This window comes from Sus scrofa, chromosome 13 (genome assembly GCF_000003025.6).
Source record: "Sus scrofa isolate TJ Tabasco breed Duroc chromosome 13, Sscrofa11.1, whole genome shotgun sequence".
Taxonomy (NCBI): Eukaryota; Metazoa; Chordata; class Mammalia; order Artiodactyla; family Suidae; genus Sus; species Sus scrofa.
In genome coordinates this window covers 188,743,857-188,769,137 of record NC_010455.5, presented here as the reverse complement: position 1 = coordinate 188,769,137, position 25,281 = coordinate 188,743,857, and positions in this window count along the sequence as shown.

Sequence of the window (25,281 nt, the reverse complement as noted above, 5' to 3'; positions counted from 1 at the left end):
AAATTGAGAAAAAGGAGACAAAGTCCCTCCCGGGTTTAGACAATTCAGAAGAAGCGTATGTTACAGCAAGCAGATAGCTAGTCGTGAGCAGAGAAAGGGGAACATGGGGCCAGGTGGCAGGAAACCACACAGCATGTAAATAGCAGGGTCCATGGGCACACAAGGAAAAGCAGGAACCACCAGACTGATAGGTAAATACACATTTGGGGGTGATAAATACCCTGGAGGCAAATAAAGATGGGAAAAGGCATGAATATCTAGCATCCAAATGTAACATGTTGCTCTTTATGCCCTCATGACAATAAAATTACAAAAAATTAGCCTTGCAGATAAGATGTCCCCATCATGCACTGAAGCCATGACACTTCCCATCAAAGCTAAATAAGGACAAAAATTCCTCCTCCTTTTGGGAAAGTGGAGCTGGAATGAAAATCAGGGAATATGACCCCCGAATTCCTACTTCTCAATTGAATTCCTCCTATTCAATTGTATACCCTTATTATATCCTATGTGCCAAAGAAATACAGGCTAGCTGCTTGGCCCTCTTCCCACATCTCTTTTAGAAGTGTATTTCTCACTTAAATAAATCCTCACTTTACTTTCTCGATTTCTGTCTCATTTCTGAATTCCTTGTGCGATGAGATAAGAATCTTCCCCTTTGGAAATAATTATACCAATTATAAACGGTTCTTTTTTTTTTTTTTTTTTTGGCTGTACCCATGGTATATGTACGTTCCCTGGCCTGAGACTGAATCTAAGCCTTAGCTGAGACCTACACCATAGCTACAGCACTGTGATTCTTAACCCGCTTTGCTGGCTTGGGATGGAACTGGTGCAGCTTCAGAGAAAATGAGATCCCTAACCCACCATACCACAGTAGGAACACCAATGGTTCATTATTTTTTAACTAGTAAAGAAAAAAAAAAGAATCATTAAGTGTGCTTACTGTCAGAAATGTGCTTAGAGATTCCCATGAGATTGCAACTTTTTTTAGTAATTTCAGGATGAAGGGATAAGTATAAATAAAGTGTGAATAAGGAAGGAATATGATCTTAAAACCATTTGGTTTCTTTTTTTCCATGCATTTTGAGTTTTTATGAGTTCTCATTATCATATCTAGGCCTTTTGAATGCTGGAGGGTGATACAGTAGTTGTGGCAAAAGCAGAACCAGCAAAGAGTCAGGAAGTAAACCCAGGGGTCATTCTGTGCAAACATTTTTTTTTTTTAAATTACTGTGGACATTTTTCAGCTTTATTTTTTTTCTTGAAATGCACATGAAAAACCTTCAAAATCTTCAAAAATCTTTTAAATCTGCATCAGGAATAACCTATATCTCTAGCGTTCTTCTCAACTTAGCAATTCAAAGTTTTGTGATCAACCAAAGCTACACAAGTTGGTTTGAGAGGTCCATTCATACAGCTACCAACATATACTGGGTGCCTACTAGGTGCTGGCACACTGGTCTAGAGCTGATGTACAAGGTTTGCAAAACTAGAGATGGTGTCTATGATCTTATGAAATGTTGAGTCTAGTGGGAGTGGCAGATGTTAATACCATAACCAAAGAAGAATGTAGAAAAGGACATAAAACTAGCAGAACATAGGACAGGACAATCCACTTTAATATGTGTGCATTGTGGGACTTCAAGGTCTCTCCAAGGAGATAAAACTCAAAAAGCCTCTGACTGAGATAAGAATTACCATACCCTTATCACCCCACCCACCTCATTTTAATGCTCTCTCCCCCGCTTGAGCAAACCTGGCCCACTCCTTTCTACCCCACTACTAAGAAAGGTATGTCACCCACTCCTCACCTTGCCCCTATAGGGGCCTTATATGCCTCCAACCAACCAGCAAATGTATCATAAAACATTTCTTTCTCCAACCAATCAGCACATCAGCAGGTGTTTCATAAGACCTCTCCTCTCCCTGGGCTAAAAGAACAGACATGACCATGTGCTCAGGGTTGGTTCTCTCTGATTATCAGGAAGTTGTCCCACTGTGCTAGAGCATCTCTTATTTCAATATATTCTTCTTTCTTTTCACCCTGCTATGAGCCTGGAAAATTCTTTTTCCAATGGACCACAACATGTGTGTGTGTGTGTGTGTGTGTGTGTGTGTGTGTGTGTGTGTGTGTGTGTGTGTGTGTGTTGGAGGGTGATAGAAAGCTTTTTTGAAGAAGTGACATTTGAGCTGAATTCTCAAATACATGTTGGAGCTGTTCAGGTAAAAGAGCATAGCAGAGAATATTTTATGAGGTTAGGCAGGTGGAACAGGACAAATCAAAAAGAAAAATCTCAATGCTTAGAAAATATTCTTTGCCACTTAAACTATTATTCAAATGCTGTATTTAATGTAACTTTTAATACCATGTAGAGAGATTGGTAGAGCTCTGTAGTGAGAAAGAACAGAACTTTGGGGACCTGGGTGTGTAAATTGGGTTATGTGGCTTCCTGACCAAACTCTCTGGCCTCAGTTTCCTATTTAGACAGTCTAGGAATTGGGTTAGGTGACCTCTGAGGTACTTTTTCTGGTTAAAATTGCTGACTCATTAGTTCAGGTAAAATAATACTGGATTAACAGTAACTGTTATGAGTTCATGTATTAAGAAGAATAGTTCCAATAATCTAAACTATGTTACAAGTACGTTATTAACCATACACAAGAGTCTGTCTTGATGCTGCTGCGGCTGTAGTTCTCTGGAGATGCCCCAGCATGTCCATGGAAGATAACATTTTCAATGTTACATGGAGTGTCATTGCAGAAAAATGCTGGTGAATACGCCTTGGCATTTTTTTAAAGTATTTTTTATACTTATTAAGTGACCAGCATTGGCAAAGCAATGGGATTGAGTCAGAAAAGTTCTCTACTTTGGGCCCTTGAACATAGACTGAGAGAATTTTGAACACAAAAGGGAATTTGTATCCCGAACTATTTGCTCAGAATAGCTTTAGTCAAGCAATAGATACTTCATTGTCCCAAAGAAAATGCTTGCATGAACACTAGGATGATCTCATGATAGGGGGATCCAGGTCTTGAGATATAAAATATTGCCTGTCATATCAGTAAGCAAAGGGTGTCACATTCATCAGTAATTGCAGCCATCTCTGAGCTGGAGAGCCTGGAGGGAACTCAGGAAGAAAACAAAGAATACCTGCCATCTAGCAGCTATCAGACTACAGTCACTCCCAAATGTGAGCCCTCAGGATGTGAAAACTCAGGCTACTGACCCCAGATAGCTGAGATGCATATTAAAGGAATGATTTCTGGAGTTCCCATCATGGCTCACCTGTTAACTAGCCCAACTAGTATCCACAAGGACACAGGTTAGATCCCTGGGCTTGCTCAGTGGCATCCAGCTTTTCCTTGAGCTGTGGTGTAGGTTGCAGATGCAGCTGGGATCCTGTGTTGCTGTGGCTGTGATGTAGGCCAGAAACTGCAGCTCCAATTAGACTCCTAGTCTGGGAACCTCCATATGCCATGGGTACCCTAAAAAGTTAAGTAAATAAATGAATAGATAAATAATAAATAAATAAATAAATGGATGATTTCTGAGCCCAGACACTTGCATCGTCCCATACATAGAAAAGAGGTAGATTACTTAACTTGAGATACCCAGTTTTCTTTTATTAACAGTAATTTTTTCCCCTACTACATGCCTTTTGTTGCAAAACTTCTATATCCTTGTTTCTTCCCTTTACCTACTCTGAGCAATTTTCTCAGTGTTACTTGAGATGCTGCTTCCTGTGCTTAAGTCCTCATTTTATTTCAAGTAAAACTTAACTGTCAGCTTTTAGGTTGTGCATATTTTATAGTGAACTGTCTTAACATAATGGACAAAAGATAAGATACCTGCTAGATACTGTTACTGGGGACTTTGACTAGAATAAATACCATTATTAAATGACATGCTTACTCTTAGTGATACTTTTATTTTACACACCCACCCTTACACACATACACATAAGTAACAAGAAGATAATGAATGTTAACAGTTGTGTTTATTTATGAAATAGCCCCTCATATACCTACATGGTGATAAGGAAATTTAGTTGAAACTAAATATAATCCTTCATCAAAATCACAGCATTGAAAGTTCATTTTTAGTCCTGTTGATGAAAAAAAATTATTTCCTGAATTTCAAATGATTTAGGGGAATTGTGCCAGAAGAAGAAAACAAACACCATTTTCCATGAATATTTGGCTCATAAAATTGAGTTTTGGATGGCTTCTGGAAAAACACTTTTATGTCTAGGATTTGTCATCTTTGAAGATGCTAATCCTGATGAGCTGGACCTCTGAAGAGGACAACAAACAAAGGGGAGATGCTGTGTATCTCAGGAGCCAATTTCCATGCCACCTACCTTCCCTGGAACAGGTGCTTGTGATAGGGATGCAGTATGCACAGGTAGTTGTAGAAGTCCCAGTAAGGGACCACAGATAAAGAGGGAAAATTAGGAGAATTTGGGAGATCACTGTGAGTTAGTAAATTGCTCAAAAAAGCCATCAGAACAAGGCAGACTTGCTTGACTAGTGAAGGTGTGAGAATTGCCTCAGGTCATTGGGTAGGGGATGGGATGAGGCCTTCATTCCCATGATTGTGAAGAGATGAAGGAATATTTTAGAAATGGTGCAGATTTGAATACACAGCTTACTGGATACCTAGGAGGAGCTACTACTCCCAGAAAGGAAGAGGCAGTCTTTTCTGACCCCCACTCCCATTTGGACGATAAAACTGTTGCCCACCAGATCCTCAGGGCAGAGCCTCCTTGCCTGCCCACTTCCATCTCTCACAAGCATCCTATCTTAAATCTATTTCTTGCCTATCACTTTGTCTCTCACTGAATTCCTTCTGCATGGAGGCATGTAGAACCTAAACCACAGTGAGCCCAGACACTGGGTGAGTGATTCTAATTTAAAACCATGGGTTCAAGTCCCAATCTGAGTTTGGGCTAGGTTTGAGTCCCGGCACATGGGTTCAAGTCCAAATCTGGGTTTTGGCTGGATTTGAGTCCCAGCATGTGGATTTAAGTCCCAGTTCATGTTCTGGCTAGGTTCAGACTGTTACTGCTGTCTGTTTCAATTGCATTGCACATTTAGTAGGCCCTATAGTTGCTCTTTTACTTTTTGCATTGAGACAAGGAAACCTCATGATTGTGAAGAGATGAAGGAATATTTTAGAAATGGTGCAGATTCTGTAAAGTTCAGTCCTATCCAGGAGAATAGCATGGCAACCATTTGGTTTTGTATTTAAATAAAAGATTAAGGGAAAGTATGAGGTATTTCCCTCCCCCCCAAAAAAACTATACTGAATAATTGACATTTACATTGTGAATTATGTCATTGATATGAGTCCTATTAATTCATACCCCTATGAAAAGTTAATTGGATCTTGCCTATATTGATCAATATATAGAAGGAAAAGTTAATTGGATCTTGTCTATATTGATCAATATATAGAAGGAAAAGTTAATTGGATCTTTTTCATATGTAAATTATTGTTATGTTCCATATTCTGTGATTGAATGTGGTATTCTTCACTTTAACTCCTCAGCAAGAGGTGTTGAACACATCCCATCACTGTGAACAACAGGAAATTCCTACTCTTCTTGATGTCATGAGGGACAAATATAAATCCATACTATAAACCATGCTTTCAAATAAGTTAACATTGTGTTAGTGTATTTGCAATATTCTGGTTTTTCATCATTCTAACCTTGGAAAATCTTTCATTTGTCTAATATCTGAACCTGACTGTACCAATTTTGATGTTAATTATAGCCATTAGCACAGTGTTCAGTACCTGGAAGTAAGAAATCTCTCCATGCTCTATCTCTCTGAACACACACACACCTTAACATAGTATCTCATACATATGTAGAAACAGTATCTAATATGTATATATATAACTATATATGTATAAATCAAATGTACATAAAATATGTAAATGATTAAAATAATTTCATTGACTGAAAAAGTATCATCTATTTATTTTTAAAATTTATTTCTTTTTTTGCTTTTGAGCATATGGAAGTTCCCAGGCTAGAGGTCTAATTGGAGCTACAGCTGCCAGCCTACACCACAGCCACAGCAATCTGAGCCTTGTCTATAACCTACACCACAGCTTACCACAATGCCAGATCCCCAAACTGCTGAGCAAGGCCAGGGATCAAACACACATCCATCATGAATACTTGTCAGGTTCTTAACCAGCTGAGCCACAGTGGGAACTCTAGATTTAAATATTTCTTGAAGATAGGTATTTAAAAAAAAATGGGTAAACTCTAAAATCATGGATCTCTTGATTCAACTGATACTTACAGTGAAGTTGTCTTGTAAAACTGAGTATGCTGTAAACGAGCAAAGTATGCAGGGCACCTGGAGGAGATAAAGTGTATCCCTAAGTGTTATATTGCAGTTATATTGGAATGGGAGAGGATGACAAGGTTTTTGTTTGTTTGTTTGTTTAATGGATGAAGTAGTGGCATATGGAAGATATTGGGCCAAGGATTGAATCTGAGCAACAGCTGCTGAGATCCATGCCACAATTGCAGCAACATTGGATCCTTTTAACCCACTGCTCTGGGCCAGGGATGGACCCTACTCAATGGCAGAGACCCAAGCCACTGTAGCCTGATTCTTAACCCTGTGCCAAAGAGGGAATTCTAAAGATGTAGTTCTTAATCGTAAACTATTTTCTTTGAGCAATAGCCAAGGACTATATAACCATATCCACTGAGAGAGTCAGGGAAACAGATTGCTGCTTAGAGGGATGCAGGAAAGGGTTATGTTAGAGAGAGGTTTTGCTAAGCTAAAGAATAGCTGTGGTTATAAGGAGCTGGAAAGGAATCTCACAGAAGAGACTGGGGAAGAACACACATTTTTATAATCCTATCCCTACATGAGTCAGTGATAAAACAGTCAATGAAAATTCTGTACAATCAGAACTCAGATCATTTGCTGAAGAAAATAGATGAAATATTCCGGGTGGTTATGGAGGCATTTATTTTGGAGCTAAGCAGACAAGAGTTTTAATCCCCACTCAGCTGATTTACAGACTTTGTGACAAGAAAAAAAGGCTGTTAACCTCCTGGCGTCTCACTTTCCTCATCTCTTTTTTTTTTTTAAATTTACTATAGTTGATTTACAATGTTCTGTCAATTTCCTCATTCCTTATATGTGGTGGTGGAGAGAATTCCAGCTCTTTGATATAAAGAGATTGCTACATTGTAGGTATTCAATAAATGTTAACAATTTGTGGTAAGAAAGATACTAGGACATGACCAGTTCAGCACAGATGAAAAGCTACGTATTCAAGAGATTTGCCATAAGTCGGCATCACAACAATGACACACAGGGTATTTGGCTGGGACTATGGCCACATCTTTCCTTCTCACAATTTCCTATTTAAATTTTATTAGAAACCGAAGCAAAATTCCACAGTTCCACATTTATATAAACATAAATTAGAAGTATTACCAATAGTTTCCATTTTCAAGTATTAATTATCCCCCCAAATAAGACATTCTTAATACATTTTTCAGCTTTCTGCATCCTAGTGGTATTGATCGTTGGCAATCAGCTTTTTATAGAAGGTATTGAAAAAGCTATATAAAATGGAAATCATAGTTTGAACACAGGTGATACCTGGAGGGACTAAAATTCCAGAGAAGGAAGAGCCCTGGAGAGATAAACTGAAATCTGTAGGTGCTCCTACCCTGGGTAGTTGGTTTCATATTCATGATTTCTTATACAAGTAATGAAAATTTATTGAGAAAAAAATAAAAAATATTTAAGCAAAAGAAAATGTTATGAAAAAAATTCCACCCGCCATATATTTTCCTGGCTGTTATGTGTTGTAAAATTTTCTAGAAATTTTTATGTGTGTGTATGTACTTGGAATATAGTAAGTACATACTTGTTATGAAATGGACAAATGCTCAAAAATTGTTAATAACTGAGGTTTTCTAAACGTACTATTTTTCTAGGTTGGTGTACTTACACAAACAAGGCTACATAATAATACATTGTATGATTATGTAATAGCATGCCAAACACCTTGATATTAAACATTTAAATCCCTTTTTTCCTTATCATAAGTAACTTTTCTTTGACAGCATCACTTTTTGGTACATATCTAATTATTTCCTCAAGATGATCTTAGAAGTGAAATTGTTAGTTTCAGAGATATACTATCAAACTGATGTTAAATTCTAGTAATTTTATGAGTCTTTCTCCTCATACCCTGTACAAAGAATGTATTTTTATTATATAATCAGTTCCTGATATTTTCTAGTTATGTTATTATGCCCATTGATTTAATTTTCATTTTTAGAATAATAAATCAAAATCTCATTAACCATATGTATCTATGCTCTAGTAAACTGCCTCAAAATATTCTTAATTTATTTTTGTGTGCTCTAGTTAGTTTTCTTTCCATTATAGGTAAGAATAGATCATAACTTTTTTTTTTTTGGCTTTTTTGCTATTTCTTGGGCCGCTCCCGTGGCATATGGAGGTTCCCAGGCTAGGGGTCGAATCGGAGCTGTAGCCTCCGGCCTACGCCAAATCCACAGCAACGCAGGATCCGAGCCACGTCTGCAACCTACACCACAGCTCACGCAACGCCGGATCGTTAACCCATTGAGCAAGGGCAGGGACCGAACCCGCAACCTCATGGTTCCTAGTCGGATTCGTTAACCACTGCGCCACGACGGGAACTCCTAGATCATAACTTTTAAACTTCTCATTTGCTTTGTTAACATTTAACACAGAAAGTTAAAGATTTTATTTAATTCAAAAGCTTGCTTTTATTTAATTCATCTTGCTCAGAACTTACTTCATAATATTTTCAATACATTCAATATTTTCAAACTATTTTCTTCCATTACATTTACCATTTTATTTTGCTATATAAATATATAACCCATGTAGGATATTATTGTGATAATGAGAGAAAATGGTATGCAATTTTACCTTTATTTTTTAATGGTAAATTTTTATTGCAATATAATGTTCACATAGTGAAATTCTGTAATTTATTATTATTCTATTTTTCTCTTTATAACTTGTTGCTTATGCATTCTATTAATATTCCTTATTGGCTATGCTAAAGATTTCGACATGAGTTTATGTAGGTTATTTTTTGTTTTATTGTGGTATCATTGATGAATAAAGTTGTAATATTTTTAAAGTGTACAAAATGATCATTTGGTATATGTAGTCATTGTGAAAGGATTTCTTTCATTGAGTTAACATATTCATTACTTCACATGTTATCCTTTTTTGGGGGTGGGTGAGAACACCAGTTCTACTCTCAATCGCAATCACGCAATACAATACGGTGTTATCAAGAAGAGTCACCACATTTTACATCAGATGCTCAAGCCTTATTTATATTTTTAAAATTGAGATATAATTGACATACAAAATTATATAAGTTTAAGGTACACAGGGTGTTGATTTGATAATTTATATATTGTAATTTGATTACCCATGTAGCATTAGGTAATATCTCTATCACATCATATAATTATCTTTTTTATTTTTTTGGTAGTAAGAACAATTAAGATCTAGTTTATTAGCAACTTTGAAGTTTATAATACAGTATTGTTGACTGTAATCATTATGCTATCTCTTAGCTCTCCAGAATTTATTTACCTATTGGTTTACAGGTTTGTACCCTTAAATACCATCTCAGTTTCCTCACTTCCACGGTTCTGCTCTCTCTCTCTCTTTTTTTTTTTTTTTTTTTTTTTTTTTTTTTTTGTCTTTTTGCCTTTTCCAGGGCCACTTCCACAGCATATGGAGGTACCCAGGCTAGGGGTCTAATCAGAGCTGTAGCCGCCGGCCTACACCAGAGCCACAGCAACGCAGGATCCGAGCCGCGTCTGCAACCTACACCATGGCTCAGGGGAACGCTGGATCCTTAACCCACTGAGCAAGGCCAGGGATCGAATCCGAAACCTCATGGTTCTTAGTCGGATTCGTTAACCACTGAGCCACCACGGGAACTCCTCTGCTCTCTATTTTTACTAGAATCACATTTTAAAATTCTAAGTATAGTAATGTGGTTTAGCGTTTGTCTTGCATAGCATCATGCTCTCAAAGTCCATTCATGTTGCAAATGGAGGATTTTCCTTTCTCATATCTGAATAATATGTCTTTTTATTTATGTGCATATAAAAATTATATCATCTTTATCAGTTCATCTGTTGACAGACACTTAAGTTGTTTCCAGATCTGGGCTATTGTGAATAATGTTGCAATAAAAACAGGAGTGCAGGTAATATTTCCATATCCTGTTTTCATTTCCTTTGGCTATATGTCCAGGAGTGGGACTTCTGGATCTAGTATCATCAAACCTATAGGAGAAAGCATAGAGGAGAAGGTCATTGATATTGTTCTTGACAATGGTTTTTTGGATATGACACCAAAAGAATACACAACTAAAGCAAATATCAATAACTGGGACTAGATCAAACTAAAAAGTGTCTGCACAGCAAGAGAAATAAAGAAAATGAAAAGAGGACTCCCGTTGTGGCGCAGCAGAAAAAATTCTATCTAGGAACAATGAGGCTGCAGGTTCTATCCCTGGCCTTGCTCAATGGGTTAAGGATCCGATCCGGCATTGCTGTGAGCTGTGGTGTAGGTCGCAGATGTAGCTCTGATCTGGCATTGCTATGGCTCTGGCATTGGCCGGCAGCAATACCTCTGATTAGATCACTAGCCTGGGTACCTCCATATGCCGTGGGTGCGGCCCTCAAAGGACAAAAAAAAAAAAAAAAAAAAAAAAGAAAGAAAATGAAAAGATAACATATGGGAGTGTCCGTCGTGGCGCAGTGGTTAACGAATCCGACCAGGAACCATGAGGTTGCAGGTTCGATCCCTGCCCTTGCTCAGTGGGTTAAGGATCCGGCGTTGCCGTGAGCTGTGGTGTAGGTTGCAGACGTGGCTCGGATCCCGCGTTGCTGTGGCTCTGGCGTAGGCCGGTGGCTACGGCTCCAATTCGGCCCCTAGCCTGGGAATCTCCATATGCCGCAGGAGCGGCCCAAGAAATAGCAACAATAACAACAACAACAACAAAAAAAGACAAAAAAAGACAAAAAAAAAAAAAGAAAAGAAAAGATAACATATGGAATGGGAGAAAATATTTGCAAACCACGTTATCATATATAGAGTTAATATCAAAAATATATAAAGAACTCATACAATTCAATAATGAAAAAACCCAAGCAATCCAATTTTCAAAAAGGTTAGAGGAACTAAATAGATATTTTTCCAAAGAAAATATCCAAATGGCCAACAGGTTCATGAAAAGATGCTCAACGTTATTAATCATCAGGGAAATGCAAATCTGAACCACAATGATATACTACCTTATATCTGTTAGAATGGCTATTATTAAAAAGGCAAGAGATAAGGGGTGTTGGCAAAGATGTGGAAAAAAGGGAACTCAAATGTTTTTGGTGGGAATGCAAATTGTTGCAACTTCTATGGAAAACAATATGGAATTTTTTCCAAAAATGAAAAATAGACTGTATTCATCTTATAACTAAAAATTTGTACTCTTTTACACATTTACCAATTACTTCCACCTCCCAGATGCTAGCAACTACCATTCTAGGAGTTTAATTATTTGCTATTGTTTTTAGATTCCACATAAAAATGATACCATGAAGTATTTGTCTTTTGCTGTCTGGAATATTTTCACTTAGCATAATGCCTCCAGGTTCATCCATATCACAGACTTCCCTTTATTTTAAGGATAAATACTATTTTTAAGAATTATATATATAATATATATAATATATATATAATTTATTTTTGTATTCACTTATCTGTCAATAGAAATTTAGGTTGTTTCCATACCTTCTCCTGTGAATAAATCTACTATGAACATGGAAGTACAAATATCTGTTTGAGATGATTTCATTTCCTTCGGATGTATACCCACAAGTGGAATTTCTAAGTAAAACAGTAGTTCTATTTTTAATTTATTTGGAAACTCCTTACCATTTTCCATAGTGGAGGTACTAGTTACATTTCCATCATCAGTTCCCTTTTCTCTATATCTTCACCAGCATTTGTTCTCTCTTATTTTTTGATATATGGTTCCAAGCTCCTATCTCATTGTGGTTATGATTTGCATGTCCCTGATGATTAGTGATGTTGAACACTTTTACTTGCATCTGTTGGCCATCTATATATCTCCTTTGGAAAAATATTTCTGTAGGTCTTTTGCCCATTTTTAAATTTTGCCTTGTTTTTGGCTATAGAGTTATATGAGTTTTATGTATTTTGTATATTACCCCTTTACTGAATATGTGGTTTGAAAATATTTTATCCCCTTCAGTAGGTTGCCTTTTCATTTTTGCTGATGGTTTGCTTTTTTGTACAGGTTTTAGTTGGATATATTTCCACTTTTTTATTTTGCTTTTGTTGCCTTTGCTTGTGGTGCTATATCTGAAAATTCATTGCCAAACCAAAATCAAGGAATTTCTCTAATTTCTTTTAAGAGTTTTTACGGATTCATGTGTTATATTCAAATCTAATCTCTTTTGCATTGATTTTTTTTTTGTGTAGTATAGACTCTATCTATTTTTTTGTTTGCAAATATTCAACTTCCCCAACATCGTTTATTATTGGAAACTATTTTTTCTTCATTGTATGTTCTTGAGCCCTTTGTCAAAAAATAATTAACCATATACACATGGGTTTATTTCTGGACTAGCTTTTCTGTTCCAATGATCTGTGTTTTTTTTTTTATTGCAACATCATAATTTTTTAAATGCTATATCTTTGTAATATATTAAAATCAAGTGTAATTCTTCCAGTTTTATTCTTTTTTATCAAAATTGCTTTGACTCTTTGTGTTTTTTGTGGTTCCATATAAATTTTAGAATTGTTTTTTCTTATTCCTGTGAAAAATGCCATTAGAACTTTGATGCGAATTTTTGCATTAAATCCATAGATTACTTTGGATAGTATGGACATTTTAACAATATTAATTCTTCCAACCCATGGACATTTTATCTTTCCATTTATTTGTGTTTACTTCAATTTCTTTCATCAATGTCATGGGTTTCTGTGTACACACACTTTGCTTCCTTGACTAAACTTATTCCTAAGTCTTTTATTCTTTTTGATGTAATTATAAATGGGATTTGTTCTTAATTTCTCTTTCTGACAGTTTGTTCTTAGTGTATAGGAATGTTGCTGATTTTGCTTATTGGTTTTGTTCCTTGAATTTTATTGAATTTGTTTATTATTCTAAGAGGGTTTTTTGGTAAAGTCTTTTGGGTTTTCTATATATAATATCCTATCATCTGCAAACAAAGACAGTGTTACTTCTTCCTTTCTGGTTTGGTTGCCTTTTATTTATCTTTCTTTCCTAATTACTCTGACTTAGGACTTCTACTACTCTGTTGAATAAAAGTGGCAAAAATGAGTATCTTTGTCTTGTTCCTCACATTAGAGCTTTTCCCCACTGAGTATGATGTTAGGTGTAAGTTTGTTATATACAACCTATATTATATTGAGGTACATTTTATCTATACCTAATTTGTTGAGAGTACTTAGGCTATTTTTTTAGTCTCTCCTTTTTTATATTTCAGAAATGTCTGTAAACCTGAAATGTTTCTGCCAAGACTTCTGTTGCTTTCTCAGCTTTTTTGTAGCAGCTCTCAGACTGTGAAACTGATTCGCAATCTCCTGCTGTAGTTACTATAGGTTGATTTTTTCCTGTTTTTCTTTTTTGGCAGCCTTGCTGCATATGGAGTTCCCAGGCCAGGGATCAGATCTGCATCACAGTTGCAACCTATGCCACAGCTGTGGGAATGCTGGATCCTTAACCCACTGTATTAGGCTGGGGATGGAACTTGTGTCCCAGTGTTTCAGAAACACCACTGATCTCATTGCCTCATGGGAGGAACTCCTACAAATTTTTGTTAGTTTGAAAATCCTTGTTGATAAGATTACCTAAGTTTTATTAAAATTTTCTTTGTAGGTGTGTCACATATCAACTCTTTATTTTTTTCACACTATATTCCTAGGTATAGAGAATGCATAAATTTTAATAAAATATAAGCAAAAAGATCCAGGAAAGAGATATATAATGAATTTATTTTATGATTTTCTATTTTGAAATTTTATATTGATTATTAAATGCTACAATTTTTCCATGGATGGTGGTTTTATAATTTATATAAATTATATATATTCTCTCTACTGAGAATTCTGTACATATTCTCTCTATGAAGTCTTTTAGGTTTTATTCACACATTTTATTTTAGTTAAAATATATTTATTTCCATTTTTCAATTAATAAAAGCTTATTTCATGCATTTAGCTTATTTTAAAAACATATAGTAAACTTTTCTGTGTGTACACATTTTACTACTACTTCTAATAGGTTCCATTTCACATTAAGACTTTTTGGAAATGTAACACTTCCCTATCTGGTGAATTGATTAGGTCAAGATGTCTTAAAAATATATAACTCCTTCGAACTGCATGTCTTCTCTCATTAATACCTGCAGGTGCATCTAACATGGATATGAAGCCTGAAAGGATCAATAAAAACACAGCAGGGGAAGAGGTTCTGCCAGAAAAGCTTTGGTGGATATTTTTACTTTCTTTCTTTTTTTTTTTAATCTTTTTTTTAGGACCATACCAGCGGCACATGGAGGTTCCCAGGCTAGTGGTCCAATCGGAACTACAGCTGCTGGCCTACACCACAGTCACAGCAACACAGGATCTGAGCCACATCTGTGACCTACACCACAGCTCAGTGCAACACCTGATCCTTAACCCACTGAGTGATGCCAGGGATCGAACCCACAACCTAATTGTTTCTAGTTGGACTTGTTTCCACTGAGCCACATGGGAACTCCTTACAGATATTTTTTTCAAAGAAGAACGTCTATCTTGTCTGAGAGGACTTCATTTTAAAAAGGAAGACATATTCTTTCCAAGGCAATATTGTTTTTTGTTCTTAACCTTAACCTCTTAACTAATCAGGATGTTGTTCTCGAATTTATTATGAATCTCCTTGAAAGAGCAAGATGTTCTGATGAGGTAAAGCAAAATAAATTTAGTGGTAAGATAAAATGGGATAAATAAAACACAATGTAAAATTCACTTTGCTTCCTTTTATTGCCCAAACATGAATTTAATTAAAAATTAAACACAAATGAGGCAGAGTTCTGTGTTCATTTTATAAAACCATTAAAAAATTCATGAAAGGTGTTTTTGAATATTAAAAGTGTGGCTGAGGATAGACTAGGGGATGCTAATTTGAAAATTTAATAATTTAAATTTGAGCAAATTCTGATATTAGAGTGGTATTAGAAACATTACATAAGGCTATATATGATCTTAATCCTTTCCCCAGTGGGTACATGTTAAAGAGATAGGAAATAAGGTGAAAAACAATGCAGAGGAAAAATTTTAATCTGAATTACACTTTTTGTGTATGAGTGAGGCAATTTGCATAGTGGTAAAAAAAAATGTATTTGCCATTCCTGAAGGAGAAATAAGATACCTGGGGTATATTAATCAAATTATTTTACCTAGATAATTAAATCACAGAAGGGAAAAAAAGAGATCAGTGTTAAGAAGTGGTTAAAAAAAAAAAAAAAGAAATGTTTTCTAATACTTCTAGAAACCTAAGTTTCTTCTTAGATAAGCAGGGAAAGCTTATGGACCCTTAAAGGAACATTTGGCCACAGCATCTCATGCACTCCCTTCTGCCAGATGAGCTGGGACCATATCATGGCCCACACAGGCTGTTCATGATCAAGTGCCAGACTCCTGCCAGAACCTTTACTACCATGGCTTTCCCCCAGGCTGTAAAGATTCAGAGAGATACTGCAATTGCTCAGTTTTAGAAGCTCAGAAGTCAAAAGAGACCTGTTCGTTGTGAAATCAGTGAAACAGTGAAGCTTTGGATTCTTCTTGATATCTATTCCTTTAGAGTACTAAGACTGTCTATTTCTGCCAATTTCTGTGAGTGGCTGTAATATACAATTCAAATAATTAAAATATGTGAGCCATGGATCTCCATGGCTTTCATTTATCTGTCTTTTCTGAGGTTATAACTGCAGGGTACACAGACAAAAGCTAATAAAAAAATTTGTACTGAACCACGTTAAATAGTAAATTTGAGGGATACCAGACAAAGACTCCTACAATTGAATGTTTAGCAACATGGTCAATGATAAAATTCTAGGCAAACAGGTTGACTGTCCTGGGGAAATTAATATTATTGTTATAGCATTTATAATGCCTGTGGTATATATAGAAAGGCAATTTTAGAGAACTGTGCTAAAGCAAAATTAATTCTATTATTGAGGTAAACTTTTGAAATTACATTTGCCTAGGATCCTTAGTCTCTTTTGGTTATTTTAAATGGACATTATGGTGCTATAAAACTTGCAATGGTTTAGACAATTGCAGTGAATTCAAAAGAAAATCAATATACATAGTGATTGATTTTGCCCAATAGAAAAATAATCTTTTAGTACTGAATTGTGTACATAGAAAAAATAAGGCAGAAAAAGGAGGAGGGGTTACTTTAGCTGAGGGTTTTTTTTTTTTTTCTTTTTTCTTTTTTTTTAACAACAGAATAGAAAGTAACTTCACTGTAAGTTCTTCATCTGTCTGAATGGTCAAAAACCACCACTTGAGGAGTTCCTGTCATGGCACAGTGGTTAACGAATCCGACTAGGAACCATGAGGTTGCAGGTTCGTTCCCTGACTTTGCTCAGTGGGTTAAGGATCCAGCGTTGCAGTGAGCTGTGGTGTAGGTCGCAGATGTGGCTCAGATCCCGTGTTGCTGTGGCTCTGGCGTAGGCCGGTGGCTACAGCTCCAATTAGACTCCTAGCCTGGGAACCTCCATATGCTGCAGGAGCTGCCCTAGAAAAGGCAAAAAGACAAAAACAAACAAACAAACAAACAAACAAAAAAAACCCCACCACTTGACTCCTTTCTGAGACTATTGCTCTCTTAGTAAGTCACAATTATCATTCTGAAACTCCTTTTCAGCTGTCTTTTTTTCTTTTTTCAATCACAAAATAATAAACTACATGACATTATGGTCAAAATAAATTCCTTATTTATGTGATATTTCCTGGAGAAAGCTGTCCAGAAATGGTCATAGTAGGTTTTTTGTTTTCTACTGCATTTTTTCTGTGTGACACAAAAGAGCTGGAATGTGCTCTTAAATATAAGGGTTAAACATGCATTACAATCATGTTTAAGATAAATAGGTAACAGGACTTCTGCAACAAATAAGGCTACTACTGTTGTTTTTTGTTTGTTTGTTTGTTTATCTTTTTGCCTTTTCTAGGGCCACTTCCAGTGGCATATGGAGGTTCCCAGGCTAAGGGTCTAATTGGAACTGTAGCGGCCGGCCTACGCCAGAGCCACTGCAACACCTGATCTGAGCCACGTCTGCGACCTACACCACAGCTCACAGTAACACCGGATCCTTAACCCACTGAGCAAAGCCAGGGATCGAACCTGCAACCTCATGGTTCCTAGTCGGATTCGTTAACCACTGAGCCACGACAGGAACGCCAAGGCTACTACTGTTGTTAATGCTACCATTCTTTGAAATACTGAATGACTACTTCCTTAACAAGCTCATCATAGAAAATGTGCAAAATAATCAGTCTTAAGCTTAATCCATAGGTTTGCCTGTCAGTTAGATGTATGTTGCAAAGTCATCTAATTTTATTAGCATTGGTTTCCTCAAATATGAGGTGATTGTAAGAGTCATACTTGCCTTTCTCACTACATGGAATTGTTTTGGAAATAAGTGAAATGATAGAAATGCTAACTCTGGGGACGACTGGAAGAAGTCAACTAAATATTAAAGTTGGTGCAATTTATTTTCTAGAATTCAAGTTAGGTTAACGACATATTATCCCATGAAGTAACATTAATATGTATATGGGTGAGTAGATCTATGGAATGTTTTTGGAATGTCTAAACCCAGCTCTGTTCAAGCCTAAATGTGTTTGGTCTGCTGGTCTTCGAATTAATACGGGTTCATTCTGGTATGAATGGTGAGTATCACCATCTCTGGAGACCTGGCTTTTTCAGGCCCTAAGGCATACCACCAAATAGGAAACAAGCAATTATCATTAAATAAAATCATGTTCCCCCTTTTGGTCTTCTCTTTTCTTTATCTATTTTCTATACCTAACTAGGCCACAAACAGTTCAAGTCCACTATACCTGAATTCCATAAAGTTAACCACCAAGAATTAAGCCATGGCTACTCAGCCTGATACTTTTTTATCATGTTGCTTCAGTTGAGTTATTACAAAATAAAACAGGGTTCAGTGTTCTAGAGTGAGGGAAATTGTTGGGTAGAAAGCACATGGGGTAGTCATCCTAAAGGATTGCTGATTTTCATAAATCATGAAAATCAACAGTCAGGCTATGCCTAGGGGATCCTACTTTATCTGATTCTGTTCTTTGTGAGAACTAATATGGGGTCCAGGTTAGCAGAAGCCTTGCTCTTATGGAGATGTGATGTTATCGAACCTCATTTCTGTTCTTAAGTGTTTACTCAGGAGACAAAACAAGAGTAGCAATTGATAGAGAGCAGAATAATTTTAGTTTCTGCTCATTGACAGAGAGAAGCACCCTCAGCTTTGTCACTGTGGCCCATCTGGGCTTAGGCAGAAGTAATGCATGTCAGAGGTGAGCCAATATTTATCACAAAGTGCCCAAGGATTTCCCTGGTGGCTCAGTGGGTTAAAGATCTTGCACTGTTATTGCTATCGCTTGGATCACTGCTGTGGTGTGGGTTTGATCCCTGTCCTAGGAACGTCTGAATGCCATTGTGTTGTCGAAAACAAAACAAAACAGAAAACAAAACCCTTAAGATGATGCTCAGGAATAAGACACACAGGTGCATACAGAGCCAAATGAAAATTTCCCTGCTTAATTAAAATTCTGTTATTTGATTTGGGGGGATACCTGATTGTAAAAGTTAATAAGAGATAAATTTCAATTATCACCCTAGGACTTTGAAATCATTTATCATTCAGCTAAGTGCAGAATAAACAGCAACAATGATGCTTAAAAACATCTTGCTGATTACTTTTTCTGAAAAGAATGAAATTTCAAGTTCAGGTAATTTAGGGCACATTGTGATTGACAAAAGATTCAACGCTATTGAAATCTTCTTCTTTTTGCCTAGGGTGACCAAGCTCTCCTGGTCTTATTCAAGCCTTTGCTCAAGCATCCCGATCTATAAGAATCCTTTCTCGGTGTACTCTCTTCTATGTTCAACCTGTCTGTATCCAAACTACAGATTTTCTTTTTCACACTGGCAACATTTGTATCACCACTTTGGAATTGCACATTTACATGTGTGTTTCCTTAACAACACTGCAAAAGAGGCAACTGCCTTGTTTTAAAACTCAGCTCCATCACTGAATGTGCGATCTGAGTCAAGTTCTTTAACTTTGTGTATCTCCGTTTTCTCCTCTATAATGTGTGTATAACAATTCACCCATTGCATAGTATGGTCGGGATGATTAATTATGTTAATATTGCTAATATATGAAAGCATTCGGAAGAGTGGATTGGACACAGAGAACCCGGTGATGGCAGCTCTTTCTATCCTTCTGTCCTTGAGGGCAATTACTGTGTCTTCACCTGTGGATCCAGTGTCTCACGCTATACCTGGCAACTAAATGGTAGCACAGAAATATGCACTCAGGAAACACAGATGTACCTATTTTCTGAACAAGCCTCTATATAGCATACATTTTCTTCTAGTTGGCATGTGTTCCATTTTTACATCAGCCTTAGAGATGCCTGTTAGCTATTCTTTGTTTTGACAGATTTTTAGCTTAAGTTGTCACCTTCTTGCCAAGTCTTCCTGTTAAGTTATGAAAGGAAGTGGGGAAGCATGATAACTTTTAACAGTGGGGAGCATCCTACTGGCAGGGCATTTGAGAAAAAAAGAGATTTGGGAAGGTTACATTGTCTCAACTACAAGCCTGAGAAAGACATTTATTTATAGATTCCACTAGAAGGTGCTACCTTCCCTTAAGGTAATGGATGGAGAGGTTAGGAGAAGATTTTTTAAGAGCTTAACAGAAATTGTTACAGCCAGGGGCTGCGGAGTCAAAAGGGAAGAAAAAAAAAAAGACTTTAATTTTAAAAGTGTTTATTTCTTTTTGTTTGTTTTTTTTTTTAGAGCTGCATCCATAGCAGATGGATGTTCCCAGGCTAGGGGTTGAATTGGACCTGTAGCAGCTTGCTTACTCCGTAGTCACCTCAACACCAGATCTGAGCCACATCTGGAAACTATACCACAGCTCATGGCAATGCTGGATCCTTAACCCACTGAGTGAAGCCAGGGGTTGAACCTGCATCCTCATGGGTGCTAGTCAGATTTGTTTCCACTGAGCCAGGACGGGAAATCCAAAAGTGTTTTATTTCTGAATCAGAGGCTCTTTTGATCACAAATAACTTTATTGAAATGTTAAATTAAAAAGTTTGTGTACACACAAAATATTTTATATAGGAAAGTCTTACATCTCTGGGTCCCTTAATTCGCATAGCATATTTTAAATGTCGGACTGTTAATAAATGAAATTGTAAAGGTTTTTAGAAATATATATCCATTTTAACTTCTAGCTCTTTTTTCAGGAGCATTTTCTTTTTCAATTAGAGTGAGAATGCAAGTCGCTATACATATAATATAGATCTGTGACTTTTAATCCAGGGTTTATAGTAGATGGAGTCTAATAACCTGTTGAATATTATAGTCTGTACCTTACAGACACTCTTTAAAAATAGCTTATTATAGCTTATTATATCTTGGGTAGACTTTGATGTGCCTAAGAGAGATAATCCAAAAAATTAAATTTAAGGTTAAATTTACCACTTGATTCTATACTACGTACCAATCCCTGGATCCTTGAACTTACAGAAAACATGTTAATTGAAAAGAGAAAAAAAGGAGGGGGAACTCACAAAGGTGGAGAAAAGTGAAGAAAATATGACATGGAAACTAGATTTACTGAATACTGGGTGCAGTACTTGGAACGGTGTACAATTAAATTTAGATTTATGTGATTTGTATTCACAGGAAGGTCCTGTTCTGAGTTTATTAGAGATGATCAGTTCAATGGTACACTTATCTGTTTTTATAACCCATGTCTTTTATTTATGCACAAAAAAGCTACTGTGACATAACACAAAATGGAATCTACATGTCCCACTTTAAAGACCAGAGGACTAGAAGAATGTTAGGTATTTGTAAAGTGATTTCTGAACTATGTTTATGCATAGGCGAACATCTCCTATTTTTCTGATCGGTATGTCTCAGCAGAGAAGATTTCAGTACCCTTTTCAAAGGGAGTATTTTAAATTGTGAAAGACTCTGGTGTCAATCATCTATATAAAACTGTGAGATGGTATCTAAGTTGCTTAACTGCAGAAAGTTTCACTGAAGCATCAGTTCACAGTATATATCCATGTTGGTTGGGAAAGTATTTTTACCTTCTCTCTCTTTTTTCATTTTATTTTTTATTCCCCTGGGGATTTGGGGAGCTCATTTTGGTTGTGGGCACAGTGGGACGTGTCATCCAACACTCCCCCCAAACTTCCCCAACCCAAACACATCAGAGCAGCACCATATGGTCAGCATCACCTTTGTGTGTCAAGAAGAAAGAAGGGGCTTGGACAATGTGGAAAGTCCACCCTAGGGCCTGTCCTGGCCCAGCCCTGGTACTTTATAGCCTGGCATGGTAGTCAGGACTGAAGGTTCCAGCTGGAAAGGACCTCAGCTAGCCCAGAGTGACAAGTCCTGGTGGTGCCAGGAAATTGAGCTGCAGAGCAGGGAGCTGTTTGGGATTGGGTCCAGTCAGGGACATCAGTATCTATGGCCCCCTCTTAACAGGACACATGGAGCCCCAGAACAGACAACCTCGAAGCAGGCACAGCTCCCTCCATGCCTTCCTAGGCCCTCTTGACTACATCTCAGTCACCATGTAATCTTCTCTCACCCATTCTCTGGCAGCCACTCTCCAGTCTTGACACAGAGGAGAGAGAGAAGGTGTGGACACACATACACACACATACACCCTGAGTGATGGGAGAGGCAACTGAGGGGCTCTGTTCTGGGTCCTTACACCCCCTCCCTGCCTTTGCCTCTCTTCTCTCAAAGGTGCAAAGCCATGGAGATGGGAGCCTGGGGGCTTTGGTCAAGGAATCTGTGGCTGCCCCAGTTTTCTCATCTGAGAAATGGGATGCTAATTCCCAAATCTGGTTGTGCAATGCCTGGCTTCTCCTGGAAGCATTATGATTGGGGGAATCTCCTGGGATTTACAGGACGGGGGCAGGACCATGGATGGGACTGCAGCATCCAGGCCTGGACAGTCTTTCCTTGGGGTCCTTAAGGTACTGCTGGACACCTGGCCAGTGGAGAGCAGGGGTGGGAAAGAATTTTTCAATTTGGCTTCACTGTTTCTGAAAAATCATTAGTCTACTAATGATTTGGTTATTATTTTAAAAAGAATAAATTAAAAAGATTCATGTAACATATATGGCATACCTGAAATATAGATGAAAATTTTTTCTTTTTTTTTCTTTCTTTTTAGGGTTGCATCTGTGGCACATGAAAGTTCCCAGGCTAGGGGTCAAATTGGAGCTTCAGCCACAGCCACAGAAACATTGGATCTGAGCCATATCTGAGACCTACACTGCATCCTGTGGCAATGCCAGATTCTTAACCCACTAAGCAAGGACAGGGATTGAACCCTCATCCTCGTGGACACTAGGCAGGTCTTAACCCTTTGAGCCACAATGGCAGCTCCAGATGAAACCTTTTTCTAATCTATCCTATTATCATTAAAAAATCTGATAGCAACATGATTAAAAGATTAAAAATCAAGTTAATGTGTACATAAGAGTGATTTTATTATATAATCATTTAAAATTTCAACATAATAAAAGAAAATCAACATTTTAAATACATTTACTTCAAACTAAATTAAATGATTCCTCATAATCAAATATATCAAGAGTTTTACTTTATTAAATATGTTCTTGAAGATTCTTTGCTAAAAACTAAAAGTCAATTTATCAAAGATTGTAATTATATCAGCTTCAGTGCTAACTACTATAGCAATTTTATTTTTGTGCTACTTTTCTCATAGACCCATATCAAGATATAATTGGATCAAATTGAGTGTTAAAATATTCAACTTTCATTGAGCTGCTTAAGCTATTTTTAGGGATTATGAAGAAGGCTATGAACATTTGACATTAAAATCAAAAGATTTTAGAAAACGTTAGCTGCTACATACAGGCATAGTCATCAATATTACTTTTTAATATGGGAATTAGCTGCTCCTGGAAGCCCACTGAATAAAAATTATCCTCTATTTGCAATATTGAAGAGAATTGGAAGCAAGGATGAATGATTGACAATAAATATGTCTCTAGGCTGTCAAAACATTTGGATAAAAGATTGACAATTGCAGTCCATTTTCTAGCAACTGTATTCGCCGTGACAGCCCTGACACTTTCTGGAATGGCTCACTGAGAGACGTTTGGCGTTCCTGATGAACATTAACTTCTCTAAAGAGCTCCAAGAAACATGCTGTGATTCTTACGGAACCTGATGAGAAGTTGTGCGGTGGTCGCACAACGCAGGTTGAATGATGCACCCCTCCCTCCCCCACACTCACTGGCCGCACAGACAAGGTTCCGGATTTGGTAAGTGCCTGGGTGATCTCTTGCCTGCTCCACGTGATTGCACGTGAACTTCAGGGTGAGCAAGGCCAGGCACAGGTTTAAACCAAACTCTGGTCTTAAATCCTTGCCTGTCAAGATCTCTTGTTTTCATTGGTACTTTCTGGACATTTGCCTGGGAAAAAGTAGGAGGTTTCCATGGGTTCTTGATGCTTAGCTGCATGGGGCATGGGGTTTTTCTTCTCTGATAGGTGGCAGGAGGGACAGAGCCAGGCAGGAACATGGATGAGGGCCCTTCTTCCTCTCTTCCCTGCATAAAAACTGCACACCAAATGCGTTCATTTCTGACCTCCCTTGAGAGTGGAGTGAGAGGAGCCAGTCTCACTGAGCCACTGCAGAAAAAGGCCTCTATCAGGGTCACCTGCACTCTCTAGCCAGACAGCTGACAAAGCTGGTTCACTGGAGCCCCTGGACCTCTATTATCACCTGGTCACATTTTCCACTGGCAACCTTCTAGCTCTGATGCCCCCCAAATCTGCTTCTGTCTCCTCTCCTGGAATTACCAGGACCCCCAACAAATGTCCTGGCCTCTAAGTCCCTGCCTTAGAGAAAAGCTGGTCCAGGGATGCCGAACAGCATCTGTGTGTCATAGGAGCCCTTTTCCAGCATTCCCATGTCTCTCAGCATCTCCCACCTGGTGGTGATGGTGGAGGCAGTTCTTATAACTTCTTTAGCACACGTATGAAGCTTTTCCCTCAGGAGCCTGGTTGGAATAAACGTCTCACCAACATATATGGGCCTAAGCTGGTGGGAGGATGGGATAAGATTCATCGGGTCTCAACAACCAAATGCTTCTGCTGCATAGATACATGTCCTCACATGGTCCTCATGAAGAAGACATCCCTTCATCCTTTACATGAGGACACATCCCTCTAAGGCTTTATTTCTAAGGCTTTCTTTATCCTACTTCCTCACCTTTCCCCTCACTGCTCCAGACTGGGGAATGCACGCAAGTTAAGACCTGGGTGAAATTCATGGCTCTTCTTATAATCTTTCCCTTGGAGATAACACCCTCCTCCCTTTCCTTCCTCCTCTGCCCTCTCATCCCCTCTTCTGTCTTCCCCTTTCCTCTTTTTTTCTCTTCCTTCCCTTTCCTTCCCTCCTCCCCTTTATTTTGCTTTACTTCTTCTTCATAAACAAAGCCGATAGTGATATTGATGATGCATGAAGAAAATTCCTTTTAGAATGAAATCTTTTCAGAGTGAACACAGAAAATGATATTTCACATTTCTTAAGCACAAAGAAACTTTCAGAGATTAGTGGTAGGCGGTATATTTTAGCAACCCTGTTTTTTATAACAATAGGAGTAGGGATATTTCTTTGAAGGAGTTCAGATTCTGATGCAGATGACACAAATGAAGCAAAAACCATTAGTTACTAATGGGCTAGTTCATTATTAGGTTAGGCCAGGCAGGTTTTGTGTTCCACATTTCTTCCCAGTCTTCTCCCAAGGGATAGCCTTTCAGTGTTCTGAGCAGAGAAGCCAGGTGT